The sequence below is a fragment of the Pomacea canaliculata genome, linkage group LG6, assembly GCF_003073045.1.
Source record: "Pomacea canaliculata isolate SZHN2017 linkage group LG6, ASM307304v1, whole genome shotgun sequence".
Classification (NCBI taxonomy): domain Eukaryota; kingdom Metazoa; phylum Mollusca; class Gastropoda; order Architaenioglossa; family Ampullariidae; genus Pomacea; species Pomacea canaliculata.
Window position 1 is genome coordinate 30,886,975 of NC_037595.1, and position 14,067 is coordinate 30,901,041.

Consider the following 14,067-nt stretch of genomic DNA (forward strand, 5'->3'; position numbering starts at 1 on the left):
GGCTGAAGTGGAGGCAACGTCTCTGTGGTGTCGGAGCCACTTGGACCACTTGTCAGTCTGCACACACTGTGTTTTACTGAGCATCCTGGCGAGACGACAAATATGAGAAGCGGCCAGCAAAGCTCTCGGTCTATAGACCCAGTCATAAGCGACTGTCCTCCGCACAGCATCCTCCTGCACGCGCACACCTCACGTGCGTCTGTGTGAAGTCTTTGCTTTATCTTTGTCCTCAGCATCACCACAGGTTCACACGCGGTGCTGGCATCAGCTAGGTCTTGATCAACAGAAGCATGGATGGTTTATTTAGTTTGTGACAACCATTCAATAAAATAGAATGTGTCGTCCGATATATATATTATCAGAGAGAGGAGAGGAGAGAGAGGGAGGGAGAGAGGAGGGAGAGAGGGAGGGAGAGTAGGCCTCTGTATGTGTGTGTATCGTCCACTGTACACACCTTACAGTGACACTACATTTTACACATTTAGTTAGACTGCATGCATAAGAAGTTACGTGTATAAACAAAAGAAATATTTATGTATAAGTGAGAAAACTATATATATATAATGATATAGTCTGCATGTATATGTATATATACAGTACATGTTGATATTATATATACACAGTACATGTTGAGAAAGCGTAAAGGTGCATACAAAAAGTTGTATATATATGTATATATGTGTATGTGTTCTCCTATTCTTGTCACCCCTAGTGGAGCACAGGTCAAAGACCTTCCAGACAAAGTTGGACATTGATAGAAAAGAGCTTCCACACCTGGTGATCTCGCGATGTGGGGAAGGAACCGAGAAATGGATAACGAAAAAGAATGCGCCACACACAAGACCTGAACCGAGCCCCTCTGATGGGGCATACACAGTTGGAGGGATCTGTTGGAGGGTGGAGGGCGATGGGGCTGGGGTAGATGGGGCGAAGTAGTCGTGTCAACTGGGATGGATTCTTGTTCTCAAGGAAGTCAGCAGCCTTGGAGGCAAACTGTCGACTTCCGCATCAAGACAAAAGTCTTACACTGTGTCAGGTTCTGAAATGATTGCATGCATTCCTTACCGCCACGCCTCCCATTGTCGACACTGGGGACTATGAGGATGTTTGTTGAATGGACAATGGGAATGTTAGTTGTCTTTCAAACATACTATAGTTACTGACAACCTCCCTACACTTTTATTAAATGTTGGGTTTGTAGTCGTGCATATGCGTTCGCCTTTATCTGTATAAGAGAGAGAGTGTGTGTGTATATGTGTGTGTGCGTGTGTGTATATGTGTGTGTGTGTGTGTTGACTGACTATAACCCTGATATAACAGGTACGAAATGTAAATAATTTTCGCCAAAAGTTTCTTCTCAACAAATCTTTGTGATTCCCTTGTATCTGACTTATAGCAAGTCGTGAACAGTTGTTCTCCAATGTGCACAAAACTTGTGAATTGGAATATTATCGCAGCAAGTTGTGTCCACAGTCTCCTCATCCCTTGATTGTGGCCAAAGAGAGTCTTGTTCATGTCCTTCTGCTCCCTGCAATTCATCCTCGTATGGACTCCTTTTTAAATGAAACAGAAGAGTCTAGAAAGCCAGCCTTAGTTTTTGACACTGTTGTTGGCAATGTGTTTATTTTTATCTCTGTAAGACTTCATTAGACCTGACGACAACATCAGAAACAATCACATGTAGCAATTTGCATCAGACATTACACTCGCTCGTGTGCACGCGCTTACACACGCATAGATGCACAGATATACACGTGCTGTAACAATTCACTTTTATTTGAACACACTTCATAGCTTCATACTTCAAAAAATATCCACATTTACGCCATTTAGTTTATGTTCACAGCCTCACCAGGCCCCCTGCTGCAGGGGAACAAACCCGCACTGGCCTGAGCTGACGAGCTTTCCTCGGTAGTCGGCCTTGTACTGCTTGATCTGTGTGTGTGTGAACAACACGCCTTGTGTACATTTAACTAATTTATCGAAGTTTAAGTGTACACTGCGAAACATTTTGCCATCTTTTTATTTATTTTATCGTGATTATTTCATTATGCATCACACTGGCTGCTGATATTACTTTATTACATTGTAGTTTTTGCAGTACTTGCCCGGGAGGTACATTCTATACTCATAAGCATGGTCACAAAATATTAATAATATTAATACAGTTTGCACCCTCGTTTATACCCTCAGAAGTCCAATAACACCCGCTAGGTAAAATGTCGGTTGTGTGTGTTGGTATGTAAGGATGTTTACCTTTCATTCCATCTTAGCCACCAAGTGTAGTAAAGACTGATGATGGTGAGCCTGCGGTCCCACGGGATGCTAGGAAAACATGTCTACACGTGTCTACCTGACTACACAGGTCATGAAACATGGGTGAGAAAACTACATAGGTTACTGTCCTACCGGGGTTTTGGCTGTGTCTGGATGTCGGTTGTGTACACGCGGTTGTGTGATGTGCGTGTGTGTGTGTGCGCGCGCAAGGACTACAATGGTCATGCAGTCTGTCCGACAGAAAATTATTTCACATCGTTTTCGCAAAAGAAGACGTAAGAATTCAATGTGATAATTTAAAACATTTAAAATATTTTTGTGATGTATGGATCTGTCGTAACAACAACAGCAGATTATTTTTTTCCCCGTTGTTGAGCATTCAGCAGAATTCTACCATAGTTTGAGATGACAACGCATTTTCCACAGGGTATCCTCAGTAACACGTGTAGCACTCTCGGTTAGTTAGCCTCGTAATGTAATTATCTACTTTTGACACAGTTGTCGTAGATTTGTAGAGGGTCTGTTCTTCCCTAAGCTTTCTCGAAGTTGTTCCTTCCCATGTTTTTTTGTCCCCGAGTTGTGTGCATTGACTCAGAGACTGTGTGGCTTGTAGCCAGCTACCTGCCGTCGGCACCAGCGAGCCTGACAGACAGAATTCCAGATCGGTCCTGGAGAGAAGGGGAGAGAATGGAGCGGATGAGAGGCGGAATTGTGTGGCGCTTCCGGTCAGGCCCAGACCCACGGCATGGTCGGTACCCGCAAATAAACATGGTGGACAGCGATGTTGTCGAGATATTTCTTCCCAGGCCGCCAGGTCTGTCCCTCCCTTGGTGTGAAGGTGATCTGGGAAGCCTGCAGGTGCGACAGCGGACAAGCGCACGCGGAGACGTGCTGTGCAACAATGCACGTGCACCTCGCTGGCTGGCCGTGAGCACGCCAGGGTGAGCACTGAGCCCCCGGCGCCCAGTTCCCCTGTGGCACCTCGGGGCCGCCAGTAAGGCGATATCGACAACGCCTTTGATCCGCCGCTGCCAACACCTCGCTAAAAAGCCAGCAGCATCGGCACCATCGAACCCCCGCACTGCCAGCGTCTTACAATGGCTGGCTGTGTGTGCGGACAGCCGACCGGCCAGACACGTAAGGAGAGCCCTGCGGCGAGCGGGTGGGCAGGGGTGACGACAACCGGGAGGTCAAGCGTCACGTACCTGACGTAAACGTGACTACGGCGAGTCGCCATCTTGTGCGCACCACCCACCCTCACCTGCCTTAGTCCACCCACCCACCCGAGCGGCAACTTGACAACGAGTGAACAATGTGAACAAGCACGAGATCGCCATTCAGGAACTTGGTCCAACCACGCAATCATTAGCCAACGCCACCCAGCGGTGGGAAAGAGGGAGGCTGTGTTGTGAGTGGGTGACAGCAGCAGGTTAACGTTTAACGAGGGTCAAACAAGAAATGAAGACGAGGTGTGCTGACAGGCTAACTTCATGGTGGTGTTTATTTTTTTTAATTACGAAAACGTGTTGTAAATTAACTGATTTTTTAAAGTAGAAAAGAGTGACCTAAATTCGATTTTGTGACGTCAGCGAAGGCTACAACCAATGAGAGCGCTTCAAGTATAAGGACGGCCAATCAGCAAGCTTGCTTTTAAGACTCTCCAAGAATGAGAACTGCGATGTGTTTGTACCTGGCAGATGACACAGAGATTTGTGCCCAGAGTTTGGTATTCTGTCTCTTATCAGAACTCATTGTAAAAACTAAAAGTAAATAATGTGTATCGGGACACACTGAAGTACACAGATGGAGGGACGTTGCTGGCTTACCATGTGACACTAATTAGATAAGTCTGTCATTTAAGAGGATGCTCTGCATCTGTGGCAACCAATCTGTGTGCCTGTGTGTGCGTGTGTGTGTGCGTGCGTGAGTGTTTGCTAATCTTTTTGATACCCTTGACTTTTTGATGCTCTGACTGAAACTCTAACACGACTTCTGATGTGATTCATTGTGGAGGTTATCTCATTCATCGACAATCGGAATCAAGGCATACTAACCATCAACCATAATATCGCCTGGCATCATCAGTATCATCACTATTTTTGGATTCCTATTCATGCGGTAACTAACGTCTTGGAATATCCTTGCAACGTACATTTCTAAACACAGAGAGAGAGAGAGAGAATGGGGGTGAGGGTGTGGGGTGGGAATGGTTCCAGTAGTTACCTCTCGCTGACAGCGGAATTTCCCGATGTTATTTGTCACACCAGTGATTTTGTCAACAACTACAGTCCGGGCAGTATCCAGTGTTCGGTTTTTATCAAAGAAGTTATTCTTGTCAGACACAAAAAGAAAAATTCGTTTTTTTTTTTTTGGCACAGAGACAGTAATAACAGTATTTGCAGAGATTCAGAGGATTACAAGAATGATCAACCAACCAGCCAATCAAATAATCAAATCAATCAACCAACAATTAATCAATCCAACAATCAAATAAATGAATCAAATACTTTAGTATTTGTGCCAGAGACCAATTGAGATAAAATTGTTGAACATTAGAGAGGTGCACAAATAAAGACTAGAGTTGTAGTGAGGACATACAAAACATTGTTTACACCCTTACTCCTCAGTAACATGTAATGTAGTCTTAAAGAGTATCAGTTATAATGAATACTCTAAAGGAACATTTACAAACACAAAATACTTTAAAGTATAATTTACTGCAGATGAACCGTGTAAATACTGACAGGAGTTATTTCCCTTGCACCAGTGTCGGCCCTCGCTTGTCTCCCGTGCAAGCCGTTCTGTGCTAACCTCTAACGACAAAGCGCTCTCGCTGATGTCGGTATTGATGTTGCTGTGGTGAGAAGATCGCGTGCAAGCAGTCACAAGGGGAGAGAAAACCCTGATGTGGGTGGGTCCGACTACAGGGGCTGCAAGGAGAGAACTGTCCTTAGTGAAAAGATGAAACGTCCACAGTGTTCTCCCTCTCCTTCCCTCCTCTCTCCCCCTCCCTACCTTCAAACATTGCCGTGCCCCCTCACACCCACACCTACCCCGCCTGCAATGAAAGGGTGGATGTGCGGCGCGATGCTAGCTGCTGCTGGTCGTGTCGCAGGCAGGCCTCCTTTCTCGGCGGGCGCGACGGAGTGTGTGTACTTTGTATCCTGTTTCAGTTTTACGATCAAAGGTTAGCGCGCAAGCCAAACACACAGGGGCTACCTACAGACGCTGTTAATGGACACACTGTACCACTCCCCTCCCTCCTGCCTGCCTCAGATACACATCTCTGTGAGCTGAGCCTCCACAGTCTCCACACTTGTACACGGGCTATGAGGCTGAGGCATGGATGACCAACAGATGGCAAAATGTCATTTTCTCAACCAGAGATCGCAGTCATCGGAAAAATAGAAAATACATTAAATATAAGTTTGTTGCTGGCTAGTGATGAACCATCAGTTTCTGTACAAGACGCATTAAATGCTCATTGGGGATGTGATATTTGTGAGTGGTTTATTACCCTGGCTGTGCAAGGGTTAACAATGAAGACACTGGTGTATCTACAGGTGTATCAAAATAGCTGTTTCTATTATATTTAATTGTTTGGGTTAACAAGGGTTAACAATGAAGACACTGGTGTATCTACAGGTGTGTCAACATAGGTGTTTCTAATATATTTAATTGTTAGGTCACGCAAAAGCTGCATACAGCTAATTACATTTTCTCCCTTGTAGTTGTAGCAGCCAGACGATTATGGGAGTCGGACTGAGGTTCTCATTATCTAGACTCATCTAAAGTGCGAATTTTTTGCCATAGTTATTTTTTTTTTACGTGATCATTTATAGTTGAAAATACTTTTTTGGATTATTGCGAATTTTGGATATGTCTAACGATATTTTTTATGTACGAAAATCCACTGTCCTTTTGGAAATGTCGCTAATAGTTTGTTGTTTGTACCTGTTACTGTTTTATTGTGGTGACACCTGACAGCACCTGACACAGAGATGTAGCACCTTGCACACAGGTACAGCACCCTGAATACCTTGGGTTAGACCAGCACAGCAACATACACGACAGTGTCTCACTAACCAACTCTGTTTGTGTTCTGTTGACGACTCGTGACCACCCGACCATGCTCCACAGTGTACCCACACATGGCTGACTTATGGAAGTTAGTGTAATGAAAATATGTCATCAACACCAACATCCTTAGAGAGTAATAGTAAAATTATAAGAAACACAATGCATAAACGTGATTTTTTAATATTAAAATTATAATAAATGCAAACATAATCAGACGTTGAAAGTAAAATTATAATAAACACAAACACAATACGACCAAATCTCTGTTCTCAAGGCAGTATGTAGAAGAGAAAATGCAGTGAGAGACAAAAATCAAGACAAAAGAAGAAACCCCCCCCCCCCCCCCCAACAAAAAAAAAATATAATCCCCAACCAAACAAACAAAAAACAACAACTTGAACTGTATATATATATAAACCCACCGGAAACAAATTACATGAAATTCGCTATTAATCTTCTAATTGTTCGTCTTGAATAGAGAAAATGAAGGGAATTTGTAATAAATCACACGAGATGGTGCGCCGTGCATTCCTCCACCCGGGCTGAAACTGCTTCCATGTACCCGACGGTTCCTTTTAGGTTCCTTAAGAAACAAAGCCGTGTGTAGTTTGAGGTTAAGTGCATGGAAAGTTCTGGACTTGAATTTTCAGCAGAATGCGAACTACAGTTTATAGACTATACGACTATACGAACTATACGACCTCCTGACTGCACGAGCTTCTTGAAGGCAATGACACGCAAACAGTTGACCGTGGATAAGTCAGCAACCAAGTCACCTGTCACCCTTATATCCTGGGGGTAGGAGTATCAGTGTCCACCCCAGTAATGTCAGGGCGACAGACTATGATTTTGTCACTTGTTTCTTATTGCTACAATAATATTTGTTATCTTGTTATCGCGATGATGACTTGTTTCTTGTTGGTGTAATAACTTATGTGATGTTTATATCAAGCTCGAGTTTGTGTCATGCACAGAGCTGTGGTCACAACAGTCTTCACGGGCTGACAACACGAGTGGCGATGTTACTCACCTGCTGAACATATAGGTGATGCAGTGAACTGTACCCGTTAAACCACACTCACACACAGACTGTACTCAATTGTAAAACAACACTTTCCCAGTTTGTCCTCCGCTTGCACTGCAGACAAAAAAAAAAAAACAAAACAAAACAAAAAAAACAAAAAAAAGCAAAACAAAAAACAACCACCAGAAAAAAAAAAAAAAACAAAAAACAAAAAAACCAAAACAAAAAAAACCAAAACAACAAAAAAAAGCAAGCAAAAACAAAAACAAAAACAAGCTAGACTAAGTACACTATAAGACACACTATGCGGTGTATTAGTAGTCCGACTGTAAACACTCTGTCCGGTCCTCTATCAGACTGTCAGACACACTGACTAACTGACTAAAATGCTGAAAGCAATATTGCGAGTACGCATATCGTACGTCCACGTGTGCGTGCGTGCCGACATCCTCACGGGTGCGAGTGTGTACGGGTATAACAGACTCACACATCAGGACACACCACACACACACGCACACATCTACGGACACACACACACACACTTCACATGTTCACACACACACACACACCAACACACACACCAACACACACACACACACACACACACACACACACACACACACACACACACACACACACACACACACACACACACACACACACACACACACACACACACACACACACACACACACACACACACACACACACACACACACACACACACAGAACCTTTATATCGTGTCCTTGATAGCGACAACACCAAGGTGCCGGATGACATGAGTCCTGTCAAAGGACAAGTCCTTCACGCCATCAAATACTTCATCTAACATTTCCCGTCGACGTGCATGGAATAAATTGTCTGCACCCTCACCCTCACTCTCACCCTCACTCCTCACCCTCACTCTCACCCTCACCCTCACCCCCAAGCCCTTCTACTCGCATTGTATCCGCCAGCAGTGCACCACGTGGAGGAGCTGCGACTTGTGTTTGATTTCTGTTTGTCGCCAAACTTTCTTCCTTTCTTCTTAGCGCCGTGAGATCATCTCACTCATCTCGACTGAGCTTCTTGTTTTTCTTTTTGTCTCCTCTGCACAGTGTACCTACATACGGAGTCATCTTCGTAACCACACGCCACTCACCAGGTGAAATAAGAACCTGACAGGTCTTTCAGGCAGCAGCTCCGGTCTTGGCCACCGAAACTGTCCTGTCCTGTCCTGTCCTGTTCCTGTCCGCTGCTTGCCGTGTCCTCGATGGCAGGACCTTGTCTTCCTGTTGTTACTGTTTGTTGTCTGTGTGGACACTTGTTGTTCCTTGCCATGACTCACCCAAAGATCAGCCACGTGTGGAAGAGAGGAGGTGAGACTGGCGAGCGTTGCAGGTATCCAGGTGACGGTAGACTGCCAGCATGGCGGCGGGTTATTGGCTTCTGATAAATGGAGTCGGTCTGCCGCGTCTCCAGGGTTTTGTGTGGCTGGGGTCAGGTGCCACACGGCCAAAAACTCTGCCCCACCTCACAGGCACTGGTCCCTCAGATTTATTGCCCTCCAGCTTCGCACCTGGCCAATACCGGGGGATTCCGTCCTAAGGTGTGTGTGAAAGGCCGAGTTACTTTATGTCCTTAATGCTCATGTCTTCAATCCTCAAGTCCGCACTCTTACCTCCAGTCCTGTCCGTCTCTATTAAAAAAACAACAACCAAAACAACAAAAAACAAACACAAAACAAGAAAAAAAACAACAAAAAAACGGGGAAAACAACAACAAAAACAACAACCAAAACTAAAAACAACAAAAAACCGTTATCCCAGGTGTGCGCTAGTCTGCGGCCGACGGACATCACATGAGTTTCGCACTGCTTGGTGTTTATCACTTCCTAACATGCATCTTGCGTCCTCCAAATATTTTTTTCCCCTTCAATAAAAAATAAATAAAGGTACTAAACTAAAATGTCCGTGTACACTTGCTTGTAGACTCCGTGTGTTGAGAAAGAAGCGCTGGTGACGGGTGTGGTGCGGTGTGAGTGTGGTGCTGATGAGGCTGCAGTGCCCCCGTGCCCTTTACCCCGCCCGCCAGCACCACCCGAGTGTGTGACAGCATCGCCCTTTACAGCCCCGGTGCGCTGAGTACGTACACACCCGCATCTACTGTCTGCCGTGTGGCCACTCGTCTCCCTCAGCCCGGGGTGGCTGGGTGGCTGACTGGCTGGCTGGCCTTTGATTGGCCGCCCACAGACTTGCTCCGCCTTCTGTAGCGTGTGGGTGGAGGGCAGCAGCATGGCAGCCAGTGTGAAACAATTTGTTATCTTTCTGCTCTTCGCTGGGGATTTCTCTACCAACCGTGAGTATCATTTCTTCTCTTCCGTCTCTTCTTTTTTTCATCCTCTTTCATCTATTTTCCCTCTGGTGTGACGTCAGGGCGATCGAATCTCCAATTTCTTTTTCACAAACATGTGCCCCAACATATTTTTTGTGGGACGTTTATTTACTGACTGTCGTTCTTCAACCGTCTTTCTGGATCTTATAATCAAAAGAAAACATGACAGAACCAAAATCGAAAGCGAAAACATATTGGATATTTTGGCGTCGAAATGGAGCATTTACGGTCGCCATTGGGGATGTTTAACGGGCCAGTGACCGTTATTTACTCAGACACCCCGCGCTGGCTACACCAGGTATGGAGGGTGGCGCTGCCTCACCCTCGCCACTGCGCAGCCCACAGCGACAGACGATGACAAAGAAACGCGGAGGAGACTGGCAGGCCGCCTGTACCCCACCTCCATCGTCACCCGTTATCTCTGCACATCCCTCCCCCCACACACAGCCCCAGCCTCAGCTGAAGTCTGGCAGTTGTCGCCGTGGGTGTGTGGCTGGCTGTGTGGCTGCTGTGTGCTCTATCGCGTGCTCGTCAGCCCCTCACGTGTAAAGCGACACCGTGACGACCTCATCACGCGCCATGTTGCGGCGGCTGCTGGATGCATGGACTCGGAACGCTTCCCACGACCACAACGAGGCTCCCTGGTTCTGTCTTGACCCCCGCGCCCCCTTCTTCTCCACCGAACACATCATCAACAGATGTATTCAAATAAGCGTACATACAATCGCACGTGCGCGCACGCACACACTGAGGCAACACACACGCATTACACTGTTTCCTGTGACGTCATCAAAAGGTGTGGAAGGACAACTCGCCTCCCATCGCTCAGTCGCCGTTATTGAGAGGGTACATGTGTGTTATTGCTTCTATCGTCATCATCGCTTTCCTTGTGTCTTTGAGCTCGGACACTGAGGGACAAAGAAGTGCGGGTCGCCCTGTCCCTCTGTCCTGTGTTCATCCACCTGTACACACAATCCCAAACACCTTTAAACGCTCCATCAACTGTCACCAGTCTGACACTTGCAAACCGCCATCATTGTCCATCATTGTCCATCATTATGTGATTATTACAGTCAGTCACTCCGATGTCTGAAGCTACACGAGTCCTACTTTCTCGCTCACTGAGTTTATCAGAAGATGTCTGGTCCTGAACTTTGTGGACAAGACTGGAGGCATCTGGCAAAGCTGGTCTTGACAAAACCGAGTGTTAGCGACACGGACACAAACTAGTGTTTAGTTTAGTTTAGTTAATTTAGTTTAGTTTAGCTTAGTTTAGCTTAAATTAATTTAATTTTATTTAGTTTAGTCAAATGTGAGGACAAGACCTTACTGAACTTATTTAACGTGTGGCAGAAAAAACAACAATTGAGCGACAGAAGCAAGGATCGCGGTCAGTGATATTTATTACAAAATATGTTTATTTCTACTGGAAAGAGTTCAATGGAGAAAAATTACTTTAACTGTTGCTGCAATACTTACTGTATTTTATTCTCATTTTGGGCTTTTCTGTGGGCATGTGAACTTGATTACTGACTCCGAGCATACGGTTACTACAATCACAGTGTGTGTGTGTGTGTGAGTGTGTGTGAGTGTGTGTGAGTGAAGTGTTGGTGTAGTAACAGTGTGGGGAGGGCAAGGGGACAACCTCCCCTCAATAAGAAGCTGAGGGACCAGAATGTGAACGTCGTTCACGCCAACATGAAGCCTCCAAAGCCGACCTGCCAGAATGAGGATGGAACTTTTGACAACTGAATTATTCTGTAAAATATTAGAAATAAATTTCATAGTAAATAAATTAGACTTCATTGGATATGGACTTACAGAGCATAAAATGGTGTCAAAACCACACAACCACACACACCAGCACGTAAACTACAGAATGTGCCTCAAACTTGTATTTTTCAACTTCGGTTTCTGGTGTTTCTTGCCAAACAGCATCATGCACATGTTGAGCTTGTCCGTGTGTTCACTGTGTTCACATAGCTACTGACCCAGTGGCAAGACAACCAACCAACAGTAACATCAGTCCAGAGTTTAAAACCATGTTACCAGGCCTGGGAAAAATTAATTGATATTTCTTACGAGTCTTCAGAACTCTTAATTGGAAGTGAGTATGTCACACCCTAGCTTTGTTAACATGTTTTTAAGAATTCAGCAACACACTGAGGTTTCATTTCTTGTTTATCGTAATGCTGGCTTCCTGTATCTCAAATTGCTCTTTATACTTAATATACTGAAATGCTAGATGTTGACAGTTTGTTTGTTTGTTTGTTTGTTTGTCTGTCTTTAGTAACACATCACAATGCCTGTGCTTAATGACAAGTCCTTCAAGTTAGTTCCCTGATTAATTTTCTTGGACTTTTTAAACTGTTTTACAAACAAAACAAATCACACACATTGGTATTATTTTTTATGGCCATGAATAACACACTCACATACTCACTGTACAATATTTCAACAGACAAGTGCGGGTCTCACGGTGTAACAAAGCAGACAGCTGCTGAAAACTGCTTCATTCCTGGAGCTGCAGACATAAGTTCTCAGTGAACTCGGCAGGAGACAGTTAATGTGCTGATGTGTAAATGTCTCAAATACCCGCTGACTGTCGGGTACATCAGTCTCCCCATGTCACTGTAACAACTGATGACTGAGGGTCCGCTGTAGAACTTTGTAGCCACAGCTAACACCAGGTGATAAGTATTGCCACTCAGGCGAGAAAAATCACCTCTACTTTTTTATGCAATTTTTTTTTTCAAACATATGTGGGTGGATAGATGGATGGATGACAAGGCAAAGATTGATAGGATGACTGACTGCCTGCCATGGCTGCATGAAGTCGTTGGTAGAATATTGCGGGTAGAAAATATTTAGTTGACAGATACGGTCCACGGTCAGCAGAGTCGATCATGAATGTGTTGTTTGTTTACCACTTCATTTGTAGTCAACAAAAGTCTGTTTACCACTTTATTTGTAGTCAACAAAAGTCTGTTTACCACTTTATTTATTGTCAACAAAAGTCGAACTCTATTGAGAAGTCCTCAGGTACATTCTATCAGTCAGACTGTAAGCAGAAGTTTCATCTTTCTCTCCGTAAATATTTGTTTTTTCTTCAACGTGTGTGTAGAGTCGTCCACTTTTAGTTATTCTTCTTTGACAATAACCTGTTTGCTTTCCGCTGACTGAACAAGTCTTTGATGCCAGTGTCAACCCTGTCTCTCCACCTCTCCACCGTCTTCCCTACCTTATCCTGTGTGCAGACCCTGTCTCCCTCAGACAGGATGGGACAGGACTCCGTCCACAGTAATTAGGCGCGTGCACAGCCCTCCACCGCCAGGCGCAGCACGTACAGTGTGTGGGCTGTGGTGGGCTGTGGTGGGCAGTGGGCAGTGAGTAGTGGGCAGGGGGTGGTGACCAGTGGGCAGTGGGCAGTGGACAAGACAAATACCCGCCGTGTGTTTACCAGGGCCAGAGGGCGGGCGGGAGCGGGCCGGGACAGGAACCGCGAGGCGCGAGGAGATGACGTCAGAGGGCACGTGATAAAGGCGGATATGACGATGAGGGAAGCAAACGCTTTCTCCTGACACTTTCCCTGCAGCTCATAAACGTCTGGTCTGTCTCCCCCCAAACCCCTGTGTATTTTAAATTTTATGTTAAAAACTTTAAAATAATTTAATGAGATTAACTTGTGACCACTAACCCTCTATTAAAGATATATATATACACACACACATATATATCACAGGGTAAATGGTAATGTTAATATAAACACGGTGCAGGTAATGTTGTATTTATATACACGGTGCAGGTAATGCTAAGGACCTATGTATATATAAACAAGGTGCTGGTAATGTTAAGTACGTATATATATATAAATAAAGTGCAGGTAACACCTCAGCACACACATGCGGAGGCTAACGACAGCTGCAGAGGAAGGAAAGGTTGAAGGAAACTAAGCAGGCCTTCATACTTTTCTCTCGTCTTTTTCAAACGGAGGAACGAACACTCCGGAACAGAACCGAGGTTTGTTTACCGACTGAAGCCTCGCGCCTATGGCTGACGTCACCATGCTGCTCACCTGTCAGTGTGTAGCCCCTCCCCCTACCTATGGGACAGGGGTTAAAGGTGGATGGGAGGAGTTTGGTTTGTGAGGGTCGGCAGGCTGAGAGGTGGGGACTACAATATGTAGATATTATCATTGAAATCATGGCTGAATCAGAGGAAACGGCGCGTGTCCAGAGGAACAAATTTAACCAAATCAGATAAATAAAAATGGCGAGTGAATAGCGAAGGCTTGTAACAGGGATTCGTCATC

General features: G+C 45.1%; 1 protein-coding gene across 1 annotated transcript in view; it reads left to right on the top strand.

The window, feature by feature from the left end:
* The first annotated feature begins 8,574 nt into the window (after positions 1-8,574).
* LOC112566215 (single-minded homolog 2-like) overlaps positions 8,575-14,067 on the top strand; it is an 83,129-nt gene continuing 77,636 nt past the window's right edge. Inside the window, exon 1 of the mRNA XM_025242239.1 lies at positions 8,575-9,719. The gene's annotated coding sequence lies outside the window, so the exon portion shown is untranslated. The remainder of the gene's footprint in view (positions 9,720-14,067) is intronic.